Genomic DNA, 11,755 nt, shown 5'->3' with positions numbered 1-11,755 from the left:
CCCAGCCTTCCTTCCGAGGAGTGGCTGGTGGGTTTGAACCGCCAGCCGTCTGGTTAGCAGGCAAGTGTCTTAGCCACTATGCTACCAGAGCTCCATATTGGGAATCCTTCCAGCCCTCACCCTATGTGTATCTTCATTTGTATTCTTTTTTTGCTATAAGAAGGCTGTAATCCTATATATAGTACTTTTCATGAATTCTGTGAGTTGTTCCAGTGAATTATCAAGCCCAAAGGAGTAGTGGAAGTGAGGAGGTCAGAATTGAGGGGCTGGGAGCCTCTGAGCTTACGGCTAGGATCCTGAAAGGGTAAAGGGAATCCCTGAATTTCTAGCTAGAAGGTCAAAAGTGAGAGCAGCTCATAACGCCCAAGCTTGTAGCTGGCATCCTGACAGATTGAAGGAAACCCTGAATTTGTACCCAACAAGTCAGAAGTGAGGATGTCATATGGAATCCCAAACTTGTGACAGGTATCTGAAGTCTTAGGCTTACTTGGTGGTCTGGAGGACTGTGTCCTTTAACTTGTGAGGTCTGACTTAACTCTAGGTGTTTAGGGTCAGAAGAAGTGCTGCATGGGCAGCTGGTATCAGAACTGAACAGAGAAGTGAAAAGTGGAGATTTATTATGTCCTCAAAGAGGCTAGTGCTGCAATCTTATTAAGAAACGATGAAGTACCAAACATAGCAGTGGCAGAAAACAGTGGTAAATTAGAGACTGTATAGGAGAACTTGTTGTTGTTGTTGTTATGTGCCGTCGAGTCAAACCCGACTCATAGCGACCCCTCCTTGGGCTTCCGAGGCAGTATCACTACGGAAGTAGGATTGCCCAACCTTCCTTCCGAGGAGTGGCTGGTGGGTTTGAACCGCCAGCCGTCTGGTTAGCAGGCAAATGTCTTAGCCACTATGCTACTTAGTGGCTAATTAATTGGATATGGGAGGATAAAGAGAGATTCAAACATGAGTCTTGGATTTCTAGCAAGAGCAACGGGAAAAAGTTTGTAGGAGTGTGGTATAGTAAATTACTTTGTGTGGCTTTTCTACCCATAAGTCTTCGTAAACTCCAAGGTGGGATTTGCTATGAGCAACTAAGGAGATCCTGATTGCTGAAGGTGTCCACCTGGAGTATTTCTGTTGGGAGTGGCACAAAACAATGTCTGGGAGGTGCCCACTCTCTCAGGTGCTTAGAGTTCTGATGCTATAATTGGCTAGTTTGACCACCCTGCGGGCTCTAAAGGAGACCTCCTGGAGGCAGAACTCTGACTGCTGGTTGAGGAAGACGTGCTGCTGAAAGAGACACAGGCTCCTGAGACACACGTTGCTGGGAAAGAGACGCAAGAGACACGCATTGCTGAGTGAGACACCAAGGGACCAGCACTGCTGGAAAAGAGACTGTGAGAGACTCTTGGCTGAGGGACGGTGGGCTGGGAGAGAGACTGAGCGTTCTTCCTGAACTTGAGTTGTAGCCTGGTGCTTCCCTAATAAACCCTGTAATCTGTGAGTTCTGTGTGGCCACTGCAGCGAATTATCGAACCCAGGAGAGAGGTGGTGGGTGCTTTGGGAGGAACAGTTGATGAAAGGGCTGGAGGGAGGCAGCATGTTTGGCCTTGCAGTAATAGGCCTTGGGTTATTGCTGGTAATGCTGTCTTCCTCTTGTGAGATGAGAGGAGGTCAGAACATGTGGCCTCCTTGCCGTTTTTGCAAGGAGTAATATAATAAGATGGGTAACTACATTACCACAAATTTGTATACTTGTACATTGTGGCTGGCAATCTTCCAGTCCCTACCTAAATAACTTATTCCTGGTGATCCAGAAAGCCTGGGTTCTCCCAAAAAGCAGAGCCTGAGGTAAGGGGATGTGTGTAGGTAGTTTATTTTGGGACAATAAAAGGAATAAGAGTAGAATTTAGAAGGAGTGAAATAAGGAAGGAGGGTGTGTTATTGCCTTAGTTACCACTGTGGGCAATTGGGACTCAGTTCTACTAGAGACTTTCTAAGGAGCCATGTAAAATATGTCTCAGAGTAGTCTGCCCAAGACTTGGAAAAGGGGAATATTTAGTTCCTGATTTCCTTTTCCCATTAATCAAAGGCTGCCCCATGGATATAAATTCTTGACACTTAAAAGTTTGCACGTGGTGCTGGAATAACTGAGTGAGCTCCCACAAGTGCCCCACATGATGGTAGCTAGAAGTTCCAGGCCAGAAAATGAGAGAGAAATGGTGCACAAGGCTAAGTGCTGTCAGGTTACACAGCTGATTGCCATAGTCTCATAAGTATATGAAATAAAAAGATGGCCCACAGAATGAGGTACGGCACAAGAGATGTCTTCATCACTCTTCAGGATTTGACTACAACCTCATTGCCTTTGAATCCATACTTTAACCTCCAAGGCTAAGTTAATTGCTCCTCTTAATCTTTTTGCTAAGCAACCTGATACTTATCCTTATTACAAAGCATGTATATACAGTTGTTGTTAGGTTCATTGCGTAGATTTCAAGTCATTGACCCCATGTACAGAGTAGAACTGCCCCTAGGGTTTTCTAGGCACTAATCTTTACAGAAGCAGATCGCTGGGTCTTTCTTCTGTGAAGCCACTGGGTGAGCTCAAACTGCCAACCATTTGGTTAGCAGCCAAGTCCTTAACTATTGTGTATTATAACTGACATTATTTACCTAGATTTGCTGTCTCTTGGCAGACTGTGGTAGGGTTAGAGTCTAAGGAGCGGTTTTCTTATTTCAGATGAGAGAACCTACCAGTTACTTTAAATACTAAGCTGGAAGGACCTCTAGAGTTGGAATTTTAACTCATTGATTATAGAATCTACAGTGCAGAGCACAGAGTTTGGCACTTATTGGTTGTTTAGTAAATATTTTCAGAATGAATGAATGAATTGATGGATAAACAAAGACAAGTTCAATTTTAGATCTGTTAAGAATTAGATTCTAGTGGGATATCTAATAGGTAGTTGATATGCTTATTATGTAGAATTTAGCAAGATCTGAGTTAGAGATACAGGTCTGAGAGTCATCAGCTTATATATGATAGCTGAACTATAAATATGAACTATCTTTCCTATAAAAGTGAAGAAAAGATCAGCTGTAGAAGAAAAATATGGTAATAATGATGATTGCACAATATGATTAGTGTACCTGATGTCACTAAATTGTACATGTAAAAAACATTGAATTGGCAAATTTTTACAAAATTTGTTAAGCCTAAATATTCCCTTCCAAAAAAAAGAGAAAGAAAAGGATGAAGTACAAAGGCCCTAAGGAAAGACTAATACTTTATGGGCGGGGGAAAGAAAAAGATCCTCTACAAGAGACTGAAGAGAGAGTCTCATGACCAAGGATATTTTTAAATTATAGATAATTGTGTGGTTTAAGAATAAAAAAAAATGTAAAAGGGTTTATAGTGAAATGTTTCCCTGTCCACCAGCCATCCATTTATTATTCCTATCAACAACCAGCATTATTAATTAGTTTCTTGTACAACCACTGTTACTGGTTTCTTACCCTTTTTTTTTTTTTTTTTTTAAAAAAAAAACTTTTTACTGTGATTGGGGTGAAATTTTACAAAGTAGATGCATTTTATATTCAATAGTTTTTGTTTTGTGACACTGATTTCAATCCCCACAATGGAACAGCTCCCACTTCTTCCCTGTGGTCACCCTTTCCCTGTGTCCTTCCTACTTATGCATTCCTGCCTCTAATAGCTTTCTCCCTGTGCAAATGCTGCCCTTCTGATCTCCTGTGGTTGATTGTTCTAAGGAGTGCATATGCCTGATGGTGTTCCGCTTGTGGGTCTGTCTGTTACTTGGCTGGAAGTTAGCCAAGAGAGTGAGTCCAACTCCAGGTCCAAAGGCATTTCACCAGTCTCTGTCCAACTGGTAATCCTCGTCTTTTTTATGTTTTTTAATTTTGTTCCACATTTTTCTCCCACTCTATCTAGGATTTCTGATTTTGATCCCTTTCTGGGTAGTTGGCAATGGTACTGTGAGCTGGGGAGAGCTCTCTGGTTCGGCTGCGTACTGTCTTGAAGAATCCAAGACAGCCACAGCAGGAACTTGTGCTTGTAAGTGTTATCTGGGAGAGACTTCCGGTTAAGCTGCATATTGCTTTGAAGAGTCAAACACAGCTCACAGCAGCAGCTTTTGCTTCAGAGAATCATTCTCAGGTCTGGTGCAAGGGAAGCAGCACCCAAGTAGCAAGCTTACACACACACAAGCTTTATTAAAGTGAAAGTTTATTTTTAAAGAAAAGAGTGGGCTGCATCTTGTGAGTTGGAAGAACCTAAAGCAGGGACATTTCCAGAGTGGAAATGGACATCTCCCTGCGAGTGGGGAGGGCCATTAAAAGCAAAGGGCATCTCCAGAAGGATGGAAACGGGTCTTTCTCACGGAATGGGAAAAGACATTAAGCTGTCTTAACTTACTGGTTTTATACTTCCTAAAAGAGGCATTCTTAGCTAAAGGGCTTTCTTAGGATGGGGCTGGATCTCTTGAGTGATAGGTTGATTGCCAGGGCCCTGAAAGCCCTTCTGGGCTTGCCCAGTATGCAAAAGACCAAAATTGCAAAAAAAAAAAAAAAAAAAAAGGTGGTGTTAATTATATTATGATGATATTATAGTGATGTAGAACTAGGTCTGGGTCCGAGTATGAGGCTTTAGTGCATGCTCTAAGTTAGGAACTTTCCCCTTAATCTCAAGTTTCCTGGACATGTGGTCATTCTGCTTAATTTTGATTGGCCAGGCCTCACCGCAGCTGCAGTCAGTGGCAGGTGTTAACTTGTTGTTGTTGTTTGCTGTCAAGTCGGCCCGACTCATAGCAACCCCTCCTTGGGTTTTCGAGGCAGTATCACTACGGAAGTAGGATTGCCCAACCTTCCTTCCTAGGAGTGGCTGGTGGGTTTGAACCGCCAGCCTTCTGGTTAGCAGTCAAGTGCCTTAGGCACTATGCTACCAGAGCTTAACTTACTAACCTTAAATATTCCACATCTCTCCCTTTTCTCCTCCTTTTGGACCTGCTCTCAGGCCTGCCCCCTACTCTGACTTAATGCCCAACAATAGCCTGGCACCATCTAGTTCTTCTGGTTTTAGGGTTATATAGGGTGAGGTTTTCATAGTCATTAGGCCTTTAGACTAATTGTTTCCATGCATCTTTGATTTTTTTCAATCTTCTTTGCTCCAGATGAGGAGAGACCAATAATTGTATCTTAGATGGTCACTAGTAAGATTTTAAGACCCCAGTTGCTACTTACCAGAGTAGGATGTAGAACAGTGTTTTTATATACTGTGTTGTGCCAATTGAGCTCGATGTCCTCCATGAGCATGATAGTGTAGTTTCTTGTACTTTGAAGATATTTTGAGATGGGAGCATTTGAACGTTTTTTAAGAGAGTAGAAAGGACAATTGAGAAGTACAGAAGAGAGAGGATAAATGATGGATAAGGTTGCCAAGGAGGCAAGAAGGACAGGAGGAAGGTTACATCTTCCACTGAAATGAGAGAATAAGAGAGAAGAACAGGCTTAAATGCAGATAAGGAAAGAGAATCAGGAATTAAAATAATTCATTCCTGATGCCTCTATTTTCTTGATGAAGTAGAAGACAAGGTTGGTTTCTGAAAATGTGGAAAGAGGAAGGTGTGGGATTGGGATCTAAGTAATGAAGCTTTAAAACTACCAATGGAAATTAAGATAGCTGACTAGGGACACTAGAAGGAAGGAGAATTAGGCAGCATCAGGGGTACAGCTGAGATTAAAGATTATAAATTTATAATTGCTGCATTTAGCACACTTGTGGGTTTTTCCCCCCTTCCACCATTGTTCAGGTATCCAGGTATAGGGAAGAAGACATGAATGGATTGATCAAAAATAGGGACAAGGCCATCATTTGTACCAATGGGACAGAGGGACAAACTGAGGTTAGGAGGAATGAGATTTAGTTGAGGATTTAATGGATAAAGGTCAGCTTTCTCTTTTTCCTGGGATGAGCTTGGCAGAAACTTTCATCCCAGATCGAATCCCTCTAGATTGGACCTGGTTCCTGAATGAGAATGAATCCGTTCGTCTTCTGTGGGACAGTTAGGTAACTTTCATTTCTTTTACTGACTATAGTGCTACAGTAAACATCCTTGCACTAGTTTATTTGTGATCTTTTAAAGGTAGATACCTAGAAATGGTATGGAGGTCGTAAGATATGTGCGCCTCCAACTTCATTAAATATTGCCAAATTGTTTTCCAAAGCAATCATACCAGTCTGTAGTCACCAGCAGTGTGAGTTCTGGTGGTTTTTCTCTGTACTCCCTAACAATTGGTATTGTGAAACTTTTTAAGTTTTCACCAATAACATGGTATAAAATGATATCTCATTGTTGGTTTAATTTTACATTTTCTTAATTACCAGTGAATTTGAGCATTTTTTGCTAGTTATGTTGATAATTTTCCTTTTTGGTAAATTTCTTATCCATATTCTTAGCCCATTTTTGTGTGGATTGTCTTATTCTTAATAATTTATGTGATCCACATATTTTGTGTATTATTCCTTTGTAAATTTTATGGGTTGCAAATGTCTTTTCCCAGTCTGTCACCCGTTTTCTTTGTTTATAGTGTTTTTTATCATACAAAAGTTTTATATTTTCTTTGTGGTTATTATATCAGTCTTTTTGCATCTTACTTAGAAATGATGACATAGAGATAAACTCCTGTCACCTAAAAGCTTTACAATTTTGCTTTTAATATTTGGATTTTTAAACCAGTATTTGTATTTGTAAATGATATGAAATAGTTACCTTATTTTATTTTATTTTACAAATGGCTAATCATTTGTCCCATTTCAATACATAAATAAATAGAAAAATAGATTCACTGCATTGAACACCAATGACCAAAGATCAGATGAGCTGTGCAATGACATCAAGAATATCATACATGAAGAGAGCAAATGGTCATTAAAAAGACAGGAACAAAACTGAAAGGATAGAATTTGCCCAAAACAAAGCTCAGAAGGCAGGACGGGCAAGGAAAGAAGGGATATAGAAACCCAGGGAGAAAGTGGGAAGAAGGCTATTACACTGAGGGAATTGCAACTAAAGTTACAAAACAAAATATATATAAATTGTTGAATAGAAAACTAATTTGCTCTGTAAATTTTCACCCAAACCACAATGAAAAATAAAAAGACAGAAAAGACAAAAATGGATGTCAGTAAAGACCCTGAAACTTGCTTTTAAACTTAGCGTGGCTAAAGCAAACGGAAGAAATTATGAAGTAAAAAGCTGGTCAGAAGAAGTGAGGAAGACCAAAGAAGAATTGATGTCTTTGAGTTATGATGTTGATGAAGAATATCAAATATGCCCCGGACTGCCAGAAAAGTGAACAAATCTGCCTTGGAAGAAGTGCAGCCAGAATGCTCCTTGGAAGCAAGGGTGATAAGACTTCTTCTTACGTACTTTGGACATGTTATCGGGAGGGACCAGTCTCTAGAGAAGGAAAAAGTAAATCAGTGAAAAAGAGGAGAACCTTTCACAAGATGGATTGACACAGTGACTGTAGCAATGGGCTCAAACATAGCAACAAAAAAACCCTGCAGGACCCGGCAGGGTTTCATTCTGTTGTATGTAGGATCACTGTGAGTCAGAACTGACTTAATAGCACCTAACAGCCACAAGAACATAAGGTAAAGATCCAATTTTATTTTTTACTTATAGATAATCACTTATTCCAGCCTGTTTATTGAATAATTCATTCTTTCCCCCATTGATCTGCAATGTCCTAGATTCATTCTATATCTAATATGTGTATGTATGTTTTTACACTCTCTGTTCTGTTCCACTGAACTGCTTTCTTACACCAAGACTGCATCAGGTGACAAAGTCTCAGTAAATGCATTGAGTAACCAAGTGGCTAAGGTAATCTCTGCTAGGTATAGCCAAATGACATATGTTTCATTTAAAAACAAACAAACAAACTCACTGCTGTTGAGTTGATTCAACTCATAGCAACCTCTCCTTGGGGTTCCAAGGCGGTATCTCTACAGAAGTAGATTGTCCACTCTTCTTTCTGAGGAGTGGCTGCTGGGTTTGAACTGCCAGACTTCCGGTTAGCAGTCAAATGCCTTAGGCACTACACCACCAGAACTCCTGTGTTGCTGTTGTTATGTGCTGTCCAGTCGGACCCAACTCATAGCGACCCCTCCTTGGTTTTCCGAGGCAGTATCACTATGGAAGTAGATTTGCCCAACCTTCCTTCTGAGGAGTGGCTGGTGGGTTTAAACCTCCAGCCTTCTGGTTAGCAGTCAAGTGCCTTTGGCCCTACGCTACCAGAGCTCCTTAGAACTCCTATAGGGAATTGAATTTTTATTTGAGAGTGGAATAGTGGGTTAGGGACATAGTAACAAGGAGTTAAGAGAATACAAGGCACACTGTAGGGGAATGTTGAGAAATACTTCTTGGCTCTGCTTATCAAAGGAGGAGAAATCCTTCACAAATGTGACTTTTAAATTGAGTCTTGTCGGAAGAGTAGAAATTTCTGATAGTGGAGAGGTACCAGAGGGATAGTGGGAAGAGAAGGAAATAGCTGAAGATGTTGGTAAATACTACTCTAACAGTTGAAGATAAGAGGGAATATTTTCTGTTTAAAATTCTATGACCTGACACTCCTTGGAGAGATCAATAATGGGAGAATAGAAGGGTTATGTATTCAAAGGGAGACAGCTGCGGTGGTGGTGGGGAGTAGGAGAGCATGGGAGGGAAGGATATAGGGAAGAGGTAACTATGGGGAGGAAGTGAGAAGGGAGCTGTTATATTATGGGAAATTGTAGTCAAGGTTGTGAGACAGAGTATTTGTGAACTGCTGTATGGAAAGTGAATTTGCTGTAAACTTTTACCCAAATCACAATAAAAATTAAAAAATTGTATGATCTGAGGGCCTTACTTGGTGTAAGCATAACCTCTAAAAGTTTTACCTAGGTCTATATTTCTGGAGCTCTGGTAGCATAGTGCCTAAAGCATTTGACTGCTAACCAGAAGTCTGGCGGTTCAAATCCACTAGCCACTCCTCAGAAGGAAAGTTGGGTAACCAACTTCCATAGTGATACCACCTCGGAAGCCCAAGGAGGGGTCGCTATGAGTCAGGTGTGACTCAACAGCACATAACTACTATACTAACTACATACTTCTTTGAAATACACCAAAAATGAAAGGACACATATCAATTAAATAACTTAATTAGTAGCCTTTTTTTTCTTTCTGGGTGGCAGCCTGAATTATAAACATTTAAGGCTTTATTTGATTTTTTTTTTTAGTAGTAGTTGGATGAATTTTGGGGAAACAGAAAGCATGGAAAGTGGGGGAATTGAGAAGCAGCAGTGGAGAAGGGGCATGGGTCTGTCTTCGGAGCTCCTCAAACTTCATGAGGAAGAGATAAGGATGAACAGCAACAGCCCAAAGCTGATTCACATAAGATGGAAGTCAGACATGCTGCCACCCTCCAACCGTTTTACCAGTTTTGAAACCAACCATCCCTCCCATGACATTCTCTACTTCTCTGTTGGGTTTGATAGTTCGTTGCAAGGGCTACACAGAACTCACAGACAATACTCATGATTTTGGGGTTTATTAGGGAAGTAACAGGTTACAGTTCAGGATCAGGAACGTTGAGGATATGATTCTTTGATGACAGTCTCTCTCTCCTCTGCCATGTCCACAGGCATGCCTCTCTTTGGCCCTTGGCCTCTGCCCTGCACAGGCAAGTGTTACAAAGCTCATTTAGCTCTGCCAATAGGGGCACCTAGGTGCACTCCAGTCTGCCAGCAAGCCTCCTGCCCAGAGGCACTGAGCTTGCTTTCTTTGTAGGCTGGCAACCCTGCCGCTCTTTCTCATGCTGTTCTCTTGAGTCTGTTGACTCTACTGCAACTGTATCTCTGCCATCTCAGCCCAGAAATCTCAGGTTCAAGGATGTGCTCCTCTCCAGACTCTTCTCTGTCTTGATGGTAGTGAGGTCCCTCTTTCCCACTTCTGGGATGGCTCATTTTAATTAAGCCTACTGGAATGGAAAACTGACCAATCCTCACATTAGGGTTCTATGCGCCGTATTTGCATAGTCCCACTCCCACAAGGACGTCTTGTACCTTATTTACATTATTAGCAAGTTATCCAGTCTCCATGGTGATCCATAGCACCTCACATTTGCATAGTCCCTCCCAGTCATCTGGTGAGAGTCACAAGGACTATGGCTAGAAGGGCCATATTAAGTAATTTACTGCACCACAGAGATCCTGCTTTGGTCTAAGAGTAGGCAGTAACAGCTGATCACACAAGATTTCTGTCCCTAGCCAGTTGAGCACTTCTGAAGGTGCTTAAATGTGCTGAAGCTTTAGAAATGAATACATTTGAGAATTTAGTTACTTTATTCAGAACTTTAGCTTTTATCACTAAAAGACTGCCCTAAACTTACTAGCTTATTGTTGTTGTTGCTAGTTGCCATTGAGTCAATTCCAATTCATGACAACCCCATGTGTGAGGAGTAGAACTCCATAGAATTTTGAATGCTTTGACCTTTCGGAAGCTAATTGCCAGCCCTGACTTCCAAGTGGATTCCAACTACCAACCTTTGTGTTTCTAGTTGAGTGCTTAATGTTTGCCCCTCCCAGGGACTCCTTTAGCTGATAATGAGGATATAATTTTTCTTTTCCTTGAGGTTACCTGGAACACTTGCTCTGAAGATCACAAGGGTATCTTTCACATTTACTGTGTGTCTGGCATTGTGGATTTCTAATATGTACAGTTACCTTGAAAGGTAGATGGTATTATTCCATTTCACAGTTGAGAAACCTAATACTGAGAAAGGTTAAATAACCTGCCCAAGATCATGTGCCTGGTTAGCTGCTTAGCCAGGGCTAGAGCTGGCCCTGGCTTTTGAGAGATGTATTTGTGTGTCTCAAATGCCCATGCTTTTTTCGCTTTATTATGTTGCCTCCAAAAGATAAATATCAGTAGCACTTATAATCCACTCTGACTCTAGACCCTTGGCATTAGAGCAGGTTTATTGGTCTAACATTTTCCAAATTACTTTTTCCTTTTATTTTTAGAGTCTGTGGGTTACATGTAAGGAGCTCCGGTGGTATAGTTGTTAAAACATTGAGCTACTAACCATAAGGTTGTCAGTTCAAAACCCCCAGTGGCTCTGCAGGAGAAAGATGAGGAACTCTGCTTCTGTAAAGATTTACAGCCTTAGAAATCCTGTGGGGCAGTTCTGCTCTGTCCTAAAGGTCTCTGTGAGTCATGGCTTGTGTCAGGCGCACCTTAGTCCTCAAGGAGATATCCTTGCTCCTCAGCACTTGAAACAGTTCCTTCATGGTTGACCTTCCCAGTGCTTCACATCGTCTAATGTTCTGACTGCTGCTTCCATTGGCATCGATTGTAGAACCAAGCAACGTGAATTCTTTGACAACCTCAACCTTCTCTCCATTTATTGTGATGCTGCTCATTGGTCCAGTTGTGAGGATTTTTGTTTTCTTTATATTGACGTAATCCATACTGCAGACTGTGTTCTTCAACCCTCATCAGTAAGTGCCTCAAGTCATCTTCACTTTCAGCAAGGAAAATGGTATCATCTGCGTATCTCAGGTTGTTAATGATTCTTCCTCCAATCCTGATGCCACGTTTTTCCTCATATAGTCCAGCTTCTCAGATTATTTGCTCAGCATATAGATTGAATAAGTGTGGAGAAAGGATACAACCCTGACGCACTCCCTTCTTGATTTTAA

At 41.3% G+C, this 11,755-nt stretch overlaps 1 protein-coding gene across 1 annotated transcript in view; it reads left to right on the top strand.

Moving 5' to 3' along the window:
* EIF2B3 (eukaryotic translation initiation factor 2B subunit gamma) overlaps positions 1-11,755 on the top strand; it is a 216,440-nt gene that overhangs the window by 19,712 nt on the left and 184,973 nt on the right. The gene's annotated exons all lie outside the window — the stretch shown is intronic.

This window comes from Orycteropus afer, unplaced genomic scaffold, assembly GCF_000298275.1.
Source record: "Orycteropus afer afer isolate SDZICR_OR568_19922 unplaced genomic scaffold, OryAfe1.0 scaffold00370, whole genome shotgun sequence".
Lineage (NCBI taxonomy): Eukaryota > Metazoa > Chordata > Mammalia > Tubulidentata > Orycteropodidae > Orycteropus > Orycteropus afer.
The sequence above is the reverse complement of the archived record's forward strand: the minus strand, read 5'-3'. Positions and strand labels throughout refer to the sequence as shown.